The following is a 12,882-nucleotide window of genomic DNA, read 5'->3' on the forward strand; positions in this document are numbered from 1 at the left end:
GCGATCTCAGCTAGACACTCTTATTATTACGAAATCTTTTCATTGTTACAAAACTTAAATCATATTCTTTTATTGTTACGTATATTACGTAACTTACGTCATTAATGATATTTTACCAAAAAGCGCGCAATATACATTAATAACAGCATTTTGCGCACCTAGCAGCAGTTACCCTAGTCCCGCTGAGATCGCGCACGCTTTAATAAAAACAACTGTCATTCAAACTTGTCACAATTCACGAATCTTCCCTGAAGAAGGTAGAGGTCTACCGAAAATTTGGAGAGTTAATAAAAGAACTTAATTGTTGGCATTACAAAAACTGCATTACTCGTGAATTTGTTTCGCATTCCTGATGTCTTTTTATTGCCAATACGTGGAAAACCAAGATGCTTATATATATATATATATATATTGATCCCAAACAGAGACATTTTAAGCAGGCGCGTACGCAGGATTTTTGAAAGGGGGGGGGGGGGGGTTCGAGCTGATTTTTTTTAAATCTCCCGCCCAGTCTCTAAAAAGTGATGAGCGGGGGGGGGGGGGAGGTGATGATTTTTTTTTCTTTTTTTTCAGCGCTGCAAATAAGACAATAACATTTAAGTGGGGATGGGATATGTAACAGTGCGGTCATGACCCGCGAGCGAGCAGAAATGTTCTCGTTTTTGCGTTGAAAACATAACCTTTTTGTCAATAGTTTGTTGGTATCATAGTCGATGCTACATGTCCTTCGGATCGTAGCACTCATGATATGGCCTTGATCAGAACACTAGAAACTTGAGAAATGTCATGAATAATTACGAGCGAGCGGAGCGAGCGAGCCGAAATGTTTGCGTTTTTCCGTCAAAACATACAATTCTTCTCAACAGCTTGTTGGTAATGATTACATATTAGTTGATGATACATGTCCTTCTGCTCGTAAGTCTCACGATATGGCCTTGATCAAGAGACTAGAAACTTAAGAAATTTCATAAATGATTACGAGCGAGCGGAGTGAGCGAGCCGAAATTTTCGCGTTTTCCCGTCAAAACATACATTTCTTGTCAATAGTTTGTTAGTAAATCAAGTATTAGTCGATGCTACATGTCCTTCTATTCGTAACACTCATAATACGGCCTTGAACAGGAGACTAGATACTTATGGAATTTCATAAATTATTACGAGCGAGCGGAGCGAGCTAACCGACATTTTAGCGTTTTCCGTCATTTTGGTTTTCATATTGGTAAAACATATTTTGTAAGAAAAACGTATGTCTTTGTCTTGGTTCACTTGTATTCATAAGTATACATCATGATAATCATGTATGGCCTTGTTAATGGCGATACCGTGATCATGTCGGCGACATGCGGAAATAAAAGATATAATAAAATGGAGCGAGCGAAGCGAGCGGAAATTTTTTCTGTGTTTTTCGTCGGAAACATGAGATTCTGTTCATTATTGCTGTCATAAACATTATTGGGTAGGGGAACTGTCCGTAACCAGACCAAGGAGTTATCAGGCGCTTGCCCGATAACTCCTTGACCAGACCGACCTCTGGGGAGACAAGCAAAAAAAAAAAAAGGGGGGGGTTTGAACCCCCCCCCCCCCCCCCTAACCCCCCCCCCCCTTGCGTACGCGCCTGATTTTAAGGACTATTTTTAAGGAATCCATTAAGAGTATATACATAATATATCACCATAGTCATCTAATGTGACTGCCAAGCGCTTGCTGATTTTGTTAGAATTACATCTAAACACACGAAACACTTTTTGTAGTTATTGTAATCATGATTATCATACGAATTTCACTAATCATATATTGCGAGCGCGAAGAGCGAGTTGAAAATCTCGGAAGAGGGGGTTCTAAGGGTTGTTTGTAGGAATTCACTAAGACCATATGCATTTCACTAACCGAATGATGCGAGCGCGAAACGCCAGCTGAAAATTTTTGATATTCAGATTAGAAAATGGGACATTTTAAGGACTGATTTTAGGAATTCATGAAAAGCAGACAAGACATCACCAATCCACTAATGCGAATGTAAGCACTGACAAGAAATGTTTTATATTAAAACCTTAGAATGGGGCAATCACTTTAAGTATAGTCATGACAAAGAAGCATATGTCACTACATAAAACAATACAACTCGAAGTGTTAGTAAAATGTTTGGTGTATATTGACTTGAAAATGGGAGAAAGGACAACAGGATTATACTATCTCGTTAAACAGAAAACGCCAATGAAAATGAAAATATAACCTAATTTAATCATAATGAACAAAAGTTTATTCCTTTCCGCTACGTTTCTCTCTTCCATTCTCCCCCCTTTTTCTCCTTTTCCCCCTTTTTATTTATTTTTTTTTGGCCAGCCGATGGGGGGGCACGTGCCCCCATGTCCCCCGTAGTTACGCCACTGATGATGGCCACAATCATTACTATACCATCATCGTGATCATGATCATCTTGTACCTCCCTCATCATAAATATAATGTTCGACTGTAAATTATTGGGAGGGCGGATCCAGGATTTTTCGAAAGGGGGGGGGGTGCACGTTTTCCAGAAAAAAAATTAACAAGCAAAAAAACAAAGGTTTAAACCAAAAATTAAGGGTATTTCATCCACGAAAACAAAATTGACAAGCAAAAAAAAAAAGGTCTTCACTTTCAAAGGAGGGGGTGGCACACTTTTGTTTTAACGGCATTTCTGCATTACAATTTTATTTGTGCCTCTCAAGGGGGGGGGGGGCGGGCTGGCTGTGCCCCCCCGCCCATCCCCTACCTGAAATATTTGTTTTGATTTATTGATATATTTTGCATTCATCCATTATCATTCGTATAAAAGGTTTTTCATAGCATAAGAAACATAATTTTTTACTGGTTTTGTCATGAATCATAGATAGAGTGTACTAAAAATATAATTCAACACCAAAAATGATCCACTACCAAAATATCTAGAACATTTACAGATAGCAGGAAAATGGTTGTCTTCATAAGCAGATTGCTTCAAAAGAGGACACCCCCTGCATGCTGAAGCGCGAATATTGGGGTATATCCCCCATCTTTCCGTGATCGACATCCATGATTTCGGGTCAGGCTCGCGCTTCGCGCTCGCAATAATTGTTTATCGAGGTACACAAATGGTTCTTGATTCAAAAACTACTTCAAATTTTCATTTTTTTCAAAATTGAAATAAGTTAAAAATTCAAGACTCTCGCTTCGATCGCGATCACATCATTTATGAAGGATGATACACATTTTTTCCAACAAAAGGTTCATAAAATGTCGCCCCTGTTTTTAAATCTAAATCGACAAAAAAATCAGCTCCTCGTATCTATTTAGTGAGATCCAAACATGCTTAACAGTGCTTAAAAGTTTGTATTTCTCGTTAATAATAAAGAAAAGTACCACTCGCGCTTGAGATAGAGTGAGCTCAAAGTGCTAGTATTTACTGACATACCGTCCTAGTTTTCAGAAGAAAAAAAATGAGTCAAGTCTACAGTGCGTATAAAAAAACGGGACAGATTTGAAAAGTCTATAAAGTTTTTGTATCAAATTATGATCTCTATATTTTGGTGTCAATACGTGCTCTGGGGTCTTATCCTTCAACTGCAATCAAAACAATTTAGTTTCGTTCATGCTTGAGCGAACACGGAATGTTTTTGTCTGGGGTGAAAAAGGGGGCTTGCGCCAAAATGGCATAAAATGATAGATATGATGGTCGGACTTCTTGCTAATCAGCAGACTTCCTCTTAACCTTTTCATTATCTTTGCCATAATTTTCGAATTATGCGGTCAAAATTCATATCCAAATCTACTTATTAGCTTGAATAGTTCTGTTGTTGTTCCTTTTTAATATGTTCTCTTTTAGCTTTGAATATTCCTTCTTTAGGCAAGAACATTTTTTTTAAACCAAAGTATATGGGAGAGTGTGTTTTTTTCTTCAAATCCTTTCATTGTGTGCTACAAAAGTTATGGCGCCTTTGAACAGTTGCATACTAAGGGGGGTAGGGGCTCGAAAGTGAAAATATGATATCATTTTCTGAATATTATGTCAAAATCACAAAATTTGATATTTTAATAAAAAAGTGACTTTTTTTTATTTTTGCTTGCTCGCTTCACAACTTTTTAATACATTTTACCCGATCTGCCATATCCTGCTCTTTCAAAATTGACTCAATACACCATTGCCATTGAAAGACATGCATCGGATCCGTTCCTGTTTGTCCCGTCAAGCACATAATTAAACTTGAAGGATCCAATAAACCCTTGAAAATAGGAATCATGTCTTTTATAGGTACAATAACATAATTTGTTTAACATAATAATTATTAAAAGTACCATAACATAATTTGTTTCACATAATAAAAGAATTTCAATAATTACAAATTCTCCCAATTTATAATGCAAATCTTCTTACTTTGGGTTGACGAAAAGTCTCTTCTTTTCTTTCTTATGAAGGAAAAATCAAAGGTAAAAGAAGTTTGAATGAAAAATAATATAATTCAGGTAAATAAATAAATTTGTAAATGAAATTTGACAGAATAATTCGAAAATTATGGCAAAGATAATGAAAAGATTAAGAAGAAGTCTGCTGATTAGCCAACAGTCTAATCATCAAATTTCCCATTTCTGCCATTTATGCGCAAGCCTCTTTCTGAACCCCCGACAAAAACCTCCCGTGTTCGCTCAAGCATGAACAAAATTTATTTTTTCATATGGCATTTCAGAGATAAGATCTTAGAGCATCTATTAACATCAAAATATAGATATAATAATTTGAAACAATTTTTTAAAAGACTTTTCAAAACTGTCCCGTTTTTTTTGATACGCACTGTATTAATATTCTCGGATCGGCCTATTTTATTCGTGGCATATGCGTATGTAAATTGAATTTCAAATTAAATTTCAGCTCGCGCTTCGCGCCTGCATGTATAGTGAGATACTTTTCTTATAAATGCTAAACAAGTGCTTTAAAGGATAAGACAAGCCAAAATGAATATTCAGCTCCCGCGATTGTTTAATGACATGCACTTTTTTTCATGTTCACGATATGCAAGAAATGACCCCTTAGTTTTCAGGTCAGTTTATTTATGTTTATTACAAAAACAAACTCGGAGGGAACAGCTTTTTAAAAAATGCGCTGAGATACGTATCCGGATCATGAATGTAAACAAACAGTCCTAAAAATACCCCCTTTTAGGCCAAGATACAAAACAATTGAAAATTTATTGAAAATTCGAGACCGGGTTATCAAAGTCAGATGAAAAGCATTGGATAGAGTCGATATATTCAATGCATTGGGGACTCGAGGCAAGACAACCTAAAATGACAATTTACAATATTTTTTGTTGCTTTTTTACTGGTCACAAAGTTATGGAAATTCCTACTTCATATATTTCAAACATTGAATATAATTGTAAACGGTCTTAAATTAACATAGGCCAATTATTATTGCACAATATAATTTCTATTATTGATTCCACATTCACAACAATTTAGTTTGGATATTTTTTATAATATATAATAATATTAGTATTATTATTTATTTGGCGTCACCTGTGCCTGGGAGGCGAAAAGCGAACTGAATCACCATGCATGCCCGCAGGTCTCTCTTCCCGATATAACTGATTGGGGGAAATGCAGGTGGACCACTACACCGGGGCTTCCCCTTACTCTTATACGAGTGCAATGGGTTCTTGCAAAGGTGATGGTGACTCTCCTAGCTCTACACGGGGCCTTCATTTAACGTCCTATCCGAGGGACGGAGTGTTTTCCATTGTAACATAGCCTGCATCTATGAAACATGGGAGAGACGTTTACACATAACTGGCTTCAGTCATCCGCCCGGGGTGGACTCGAACCCACGATCTTTTGTTCGACGGGCAGACGCGTTACCGACTGAGCCAACACCACTCTCTCTCTTGATATATATAATAGACAAAAATATCCAAACTAAATTGTTGTGAATGTGGAATCAATAATAGTGAAAAACAAGATTTGATTTAATTACCTTTATTTTCAAAGGTTAAGTTCACGTACACGCCAGAAAATATTGATTTGAATCAGTGGCGGATCCAGAGGGGGGCGCCTCGGCGCGCGCCCCCCCTATTTTCGCCGAATTTTTTTTTTTTTTTTTTTTTTTATGGTTATATTTACTGGATTGGTACAATGTAGTCAATTTCAAGGGCTAGATCTAGTCAAAACTATATTTTAACTTACGCTCATGGCCTTTGTGTTCGCACAAATGCACCTCTGTCATACTGTATTGCAATATGTAAATTCCGGAATTCCAGGCGCGCAAGTCGATTGGTTGGAAAGTTGCACCACTTGTAATCGGGAGTTGCAGTGCAGTGACCAGTGTGAAGATGTTGGATTGGATATAATTTTTTCCCGAAATTTTGTGTTTTTTGTAACATGCGTTTGTCCGTCTTTATGGCAAATACATGTAAATTGTAAGTAACAGATCGCGAGAGAAAGTGTCAACGATGCGAATGATGTCTATCCCCGAGATTATTCTTCACTCAAAGATGAAGCCCTGTATCGGGCGCCACGTGCGCAGCATTATCATTCTGCCTTGGTCATGTACGTTTTCACTGAAATGTATAGGTCAGACATATTTGTATTTAATGTAAACTAACTTTTACACTTTCTGGTAGATTCAGAGGCATATTATCCAGGGCGCCCCAACCATAGGCGGATCCAGGGGGGGGGCCGGGCCCCCCCTATTGGCGGAGCAAAAAAAAGAAAAAAAAAGGGGAAAAGGAAGGAAAAATGAAAAAAGGAAAAGAGAGGAGAAAAGAAGGAAGGCAAGCATAAGAGGAGGAAGATGAGTGAATAAAATAAGATAAGGGGAATTAAGACTTGGAAATTATTATTTTTTTAATCTTTCAATTTTCGCTCGCGCTTTGCGCTCGCATTGCCTTTTAGGTGATATCTTGCTCAATATGGACCTTAAAATATCAAATTCTGAAGTCAATATACAAAACATATTTCAGCTGGGAAATTGAACTTTCATTATTTTGTTTTATTCACAAATTGATTTTTTAAAAGTGTAAAAAATTCTGTTTTATGGTCTGAATATTAACAATTTCTGCTTGCGCTGCGCGCTCGCAAAATTTGATTTGTCAGGTACCTATTATTTTCCTGTATTCCATGAAGTTCTCAAAGTATCCCCATTTAGGTCAGATTGTCAAAACGTATCAGCTAGCGCTGCACGCTTGCATTTTGATTAGTGAGTTATGTATATCTCAATATTAATTCTAAAACAAACTACTTAAAATCACCATTTGATGACAATTAATCATAAATTTCTGCTCGCGATTTGCGCTCGCATTGATAGATTTTAAACTCGTGCATCTTATGCATAATTACAAAAGTGCTTAAATGTCCAATTTTCAGGCCATAATATTAATAGATTTTGCGCTCTCATGCTTAGGAAGAGAAATAGGAAGATAGTCATCATTTTCTTATGATGACATAATGTCCTTATAGAACATCCCGGTCCTATGTCAAAACTCAAAGTAACAATAATTGAAAATATCAGCTCTGTTTTAACTGTGATCCTTCTTCACCTCACAATTTTTCCACAAAGTGCTTGCAATACAGAGCTTAAAGTGACCCCTTTTCAGATCTGAATATTATATATTTTTTTTTTTTTTCCAATTTCTTTTTCACCCACAGTAGGGTGTTTTATTCAATATATAATCAGTTTACATGTAGATCTGCTTGCACAATCAATATGGCTTCAGTTTACATTTGTTTTCAGTCAATGTACAAAAATAATCAGAAAGTGAGTGTTTAACAGTATAAAAAGCTGATAATACAGTCTTATTACAAAATGAATCATTTACGGTACCAAAAGCAAAAACATAGCTTTAATTTATGTAGAGAACGAAAGAAAAAGATGCAAAATTGTATCTCGCAAACCGTTGAAAATCTTTTCGACATAAGTTGACAATCTTTTCGACATTAGTCGAAAAGATTAATAAAATTTGACCAACACTTTTCAAAAGATGCTTGCTGCATATTTTCACATGAAATAGCTTTTTCGTACAAAAAATAATTCTTTAACTCGTTGAGGATTTTCTGTGGCATAAGACGAATTCCAGCTAATTTGATTTTATATATCATCCATTTTATCCAAATAATCAGTGTATTTAAGGCTCTATTATATTTAATGGGAGTAATTCCAAAAAGAACATTTTCCATGGTTAATTTTAATACTAATTTGCATCTTTCAAACAGTCTCCTTTCAAAGTATGCCCATACTTTTTTAACTAAGTGGCATTCAAAGAACAGATGTTCAATAGTTTCAACTTGGGAGGTACAGAAAGTACAAGTACTACTTGCTTTAGCTTGGATTTTGCACAAATACAAATTCGTTGGAATAATACAGTTAATTAAGCAATATTGAAACCACCTGATTGAAACATCTGTCATTACTTGAAACGGTATAGAATTAAAACAACGCCATTTCTCCAGTGAGAATTGTTTTCCGATTCTCTCTTCCCATTTTTTTTTTCTTTGAAAGTTATTAGATACCTTTTTTTTCACCAATGGAACATAAATATTTTTACAACCTTTATTTTGCTTCATCAATACAGTAATGACATTTGGTCTCAATGGAGTGGTTAACTTCACAAAATCGTTATCAGGTTGCGAAAAACTCTCTAACTTTTCACTGATCTCTTGTTTTATAATGAAATATGTAAGGTAATCAATGGAAACATTGTACACTTCAATAATTCTTTGTCTACTTAAAACCCGACCATCTGTTCCTATTAAGTCGTTGACAAATCTTAAACCCTTTTGACTCCAGTGCCTAAAGTTAACTAGATTTCTGTTAATAACTATGTCTTCATTATGACATAGGAGTTCAGAAAAGAATTCTCTTCTACTGGAACATCTATTTGCTTTCCGAAAAATACACCATGAGGAGAGTACATCTTTCCAAAAAGGGTTTGTTATTGTATCAACAAACTTTTCTAAATAGCCATGACTATAAAGTAAAAAATTGGAGTCTGAAAAAGGGATGGCATGCAAAAAAGAATTGAAGCATATATTATCCATGAATCCATTATGCATTCTTCGTATCCAGGTTAATTTCAACGACATAAAGAAACATTCAATATTTACCATTTTCACACCACCTTCCATATAGGAATTACAAATCTGAATTCTTTTGATACGATCAGGTTTTTTATTCCACAAAAAACTGAACAGAACCCTTTCCAGCTCTTTTATAAACACAGGTGATGGATTTGGTAAAGACAAAATTAAATAATTAAATTGTGAAAGAAAAAGAGTTTTAACAAGAGTTACTTTACCTAGTGGGGTTATGTTTCTATTTGACCAGACTTGAATTAGGCGCTTCACCCTGTTTAGGGCAGGTATGTAATTAAGAGATACAATGTTATCTAAATTTAAAGAAAAGTTTATACCTAAACAAGTGAAACAGCCATCATCGACCCACGAGAGTTTCATTTTTGTTTTAATTCTGTATGGGCTATATTTTTTCGATCCAATCCAAACAATTTTAGTTTTACCTTCATTAATTTTCAATCCTGAAAGTGAATAAAAAATCGCAATAACAGAAAGGGCACTGTTCAGAGATTCAACCGAACCATCTAAAAAGAGGGTTGTATCATCTGCATACTGAGTAATTTTCCGAATATTTCCTTTAATATCAATTCCTTTAATACAATCATTTTGACGAAGCATAACTGCTAAAATTTCAGCACATAACAGAAATAAATAAGAGGAAAGGGGATCACCCTGCCTACATCCTCTATTTATAAAGAAACGTTCTGACAAATGACCATTTATGTATACTGAAGACATATTTTCATTATAAAACGTTTGAATCCACTGATGAATGGAAGGCCCCAAATTAAATGTTTCTAAGACTTTGTATAAAAAATTATGTGAAACTGAATCAAAAGCTTTCTCGAAATCGAGTAATAACAACATCCCAGGAGTATTCAATTCTTCAGTTTCATGGAGAGTATCATAAATAATACGAATATTTTCTCCAATATATCTATTCTTCATGAACCCTTTTTGATCTTCATGGATAATTTCATGCAATATATTTTTAATTCTATTGGCTATAGCAGAAGATGCAATTTTATATGACGTGTTCAAAAGAGTTATAGGTCTCCAGTTTTGTAAATATTGTCTAGGTTTCTCTCCTTTGGGTATTAAAGAAATAATTCCCAATCTTTGTGAATTTGAGAGCTTCTTTGTCTTATAAGAATAGTTAATTGCTCTGACATAAAAATGTCCCAATTCTTTCCAAAAACACTTGAAGAATTCTACTGTAAATCCGTCCGAACCAGGGGCCTTCCCATTCTTCATTTTTTTAAGACTTTCAGTCACTTCTTCATAGGTTAAAGGACCACCTAGTCTTTTCATGTTATGGTCTTTTAATTTGTTTATCTCCAAATTCTTTAACCTGTCATAAAAACTTTCTGTGTCTAAAGTATGATCTTTGTTACAATATAATTTTGAATAAAATTTTTTACATTCATCTGTTATTTCTTTTGGGTTGTCAACAACTGATCCATTGCTCAAAGTTATAGACGACATAGTTTTCTCAACATTTCTTTTCTTCTCCAAATTTAAAAAGAATTTGGAAGGTTTTTCTCCATATGCAATGGCGTTTATACGTGCTCTTATCATTTGACCTTTCAATTTCACATTTCTTATTTCTTGAAGTAGAATACGTTTTTCTAATACTTGTCTTTCTAGATCACTGTTGGGATTAAAGCTCAGTTCACTTTCTAATCTTTGTATATTCTTTTCTAACAAATCCTCTTCTTCAATCATGTCTTTTTTCTTCTTCACAGAATAAGATATTGTTGAACCTCTTATTTCCATTAGTAAGACTTCAAAAAACAACTGGTCATTTATAGTCAGCTGCAGGTCTTGACTTGGTATATCTTGAATTTTCTCTTTTATGTATGGAGATACAGCATATTGTTTTTTAAGATCAATAATTTTTTCAACTACTAAGTTTGCATACGCTTGATCTTCTAAGAGGGAGTTGTTAAATTTCCAGTATCCCTTACCTCTTGCAAAATCAGAGCATCTAAGACTTAAAGTGACCATTGAGTGATCTGTTCGATAACCAGGCAATATATCTGTTTCTTTTAAAATAGACAAAAGCTCTTTTGAACACAAAAAGAAATCCAAACGGGATTGTTTTACTGGAGATGTTCTCCTCCATGTAAAACGTTTAACATATGGATTTTGTTGTCTCCATGGATCAATTAATTCAAATTTATTTTTTAATTCTTCAACCACTCCCTTAGCTCTGGGGTTGTTTATGTTTACATAATTATAGTTATCCATATTTTGATCCTGTGTTAAGTTCCAGTCACCACATATAATGATATGTGGATTATCAAAATCAGTTACAATTTTCCCTATCTTTTCATAAAAATCAGGATTATCTTCGTTTGGTCCGTACAATGATATCAATGTGAATTTCAGTGAAACCATTACCAAATCCAAAATTACCCAGTTTCCTTCAGGATCTATTTTTGTTTGATTTACTGTAAAATCAAGTTTAGGATTGAATAGAATGGCAGTTCCTCTTGATTGTGTATTTCCAAAACTGAAAAATCCTTTTCCATTCCATTCTTGTTTGATTATGTCAGATAATCCTGCATCAAAATGAGTATCTTGTAAACAATAGATTGAGCCATTTTTACGGCATAAGTAATCAAACACATCCTTCCTTTTATTCTTATCACCTAGTCCTCTACAATTTACCGTTATTATTTTGACATCAGCCATAATAAAACAACATTCTTGTTTCCTTATACAAAACACTTATATATTTTTAGCTCGCGCTTTGCGCTCGCTTTATTGATTTTCATGGTAAAAAAAAGGTATTTAGAATACCCAAATTCTAGGTCGATATCTCAAACACACGTTTATTCAGATACGCACCTTGTTCTCCATTTAAATAATTATCCAGTTTCAGATAACAATATAAAAAATTGTCTGCTCGCGCTTTGTGCTCGCATTATTAATGTATGAAAATTTCCAATAGCTTAACCTTTTCATGATTTACAAAACATGAATAGAGTGTCCAGAATTTTTCCGCTCGCGCTTCGCGCTCGCATCAATAATGTTCAGTTTTTGTCTCATCCTTTCCACGATTACAAAAAGTGCTTGAAATTTCTATTATTCAGGTAGAAATGTCAAAAATTTCAGCTCGCGCTTCGCGCTCGCAATATTTGAATGTTGAAATATGTAACGTCTTCATGGCTAAGTTCAAGCAGTCCATAACAAATACGTTTTCGATCAGCTCAAAACGTATATAAAATTTTTCCGCTCGCGCTCTGCGCTCGCATTATTAATGTAAGGAAGATCCCCACTTCCTCATCCTTTTCATGATTTACAAAACTTGAATAGAGTGTCTCGTTCAGTAGGTCTAAATCACGAAATTTTTTGCTCACGCTTCGCGCTCGCACTAATCGTTTAGTTATATACCTATTCTGTTAAGTTACAAAAAGTGCTTAGAATTTCCATTCCTTAGGTAAAAATGTCAAAAAATTTCAGCTCGCGCTTCGCGCTCGCATTATTTGATTTTTAAAAATATATGTAACGTCTTCATGGCTAACTGCAAGCAAGTCCTTAACAGTACCTTTTCCATCAGTTCATTTTTGCTCGCGCTTCACGTTCGTAATAATTATTCACTTGCATACACATCTTTTTTCAGGATTGCCCAGAATGTTCAAAACTTTTAGAAAAAAGTAAATAAGATTCCCCCCAAAAAAATAGCTCGCGCTTCGCGCTCGCATTATATAAATAATGATTATGGTATTATATATTTATGTTTATTCATAAGAATAAAGCTAAGAAGTGACTAATATGACTACCCCTTTAAAGATACCAAAA

This window comes from Lytechinus variegatus, chromosome 18 (genome assembly GCF_018143015.1).
Source record: "Lytechinus variegatus isolate NC3 chromosome 18, Lvar_3.0, whole genome shotgun sequence".
In the NCBI taxonomy this organism is placed as follows: domain Eukaryota; kingdom Metazoa; phylum Echinodermata; class Echinoidea; order Temnopleuroida; family Toxopneustidae; genus Lytechinus; species Lytechinus variegatus.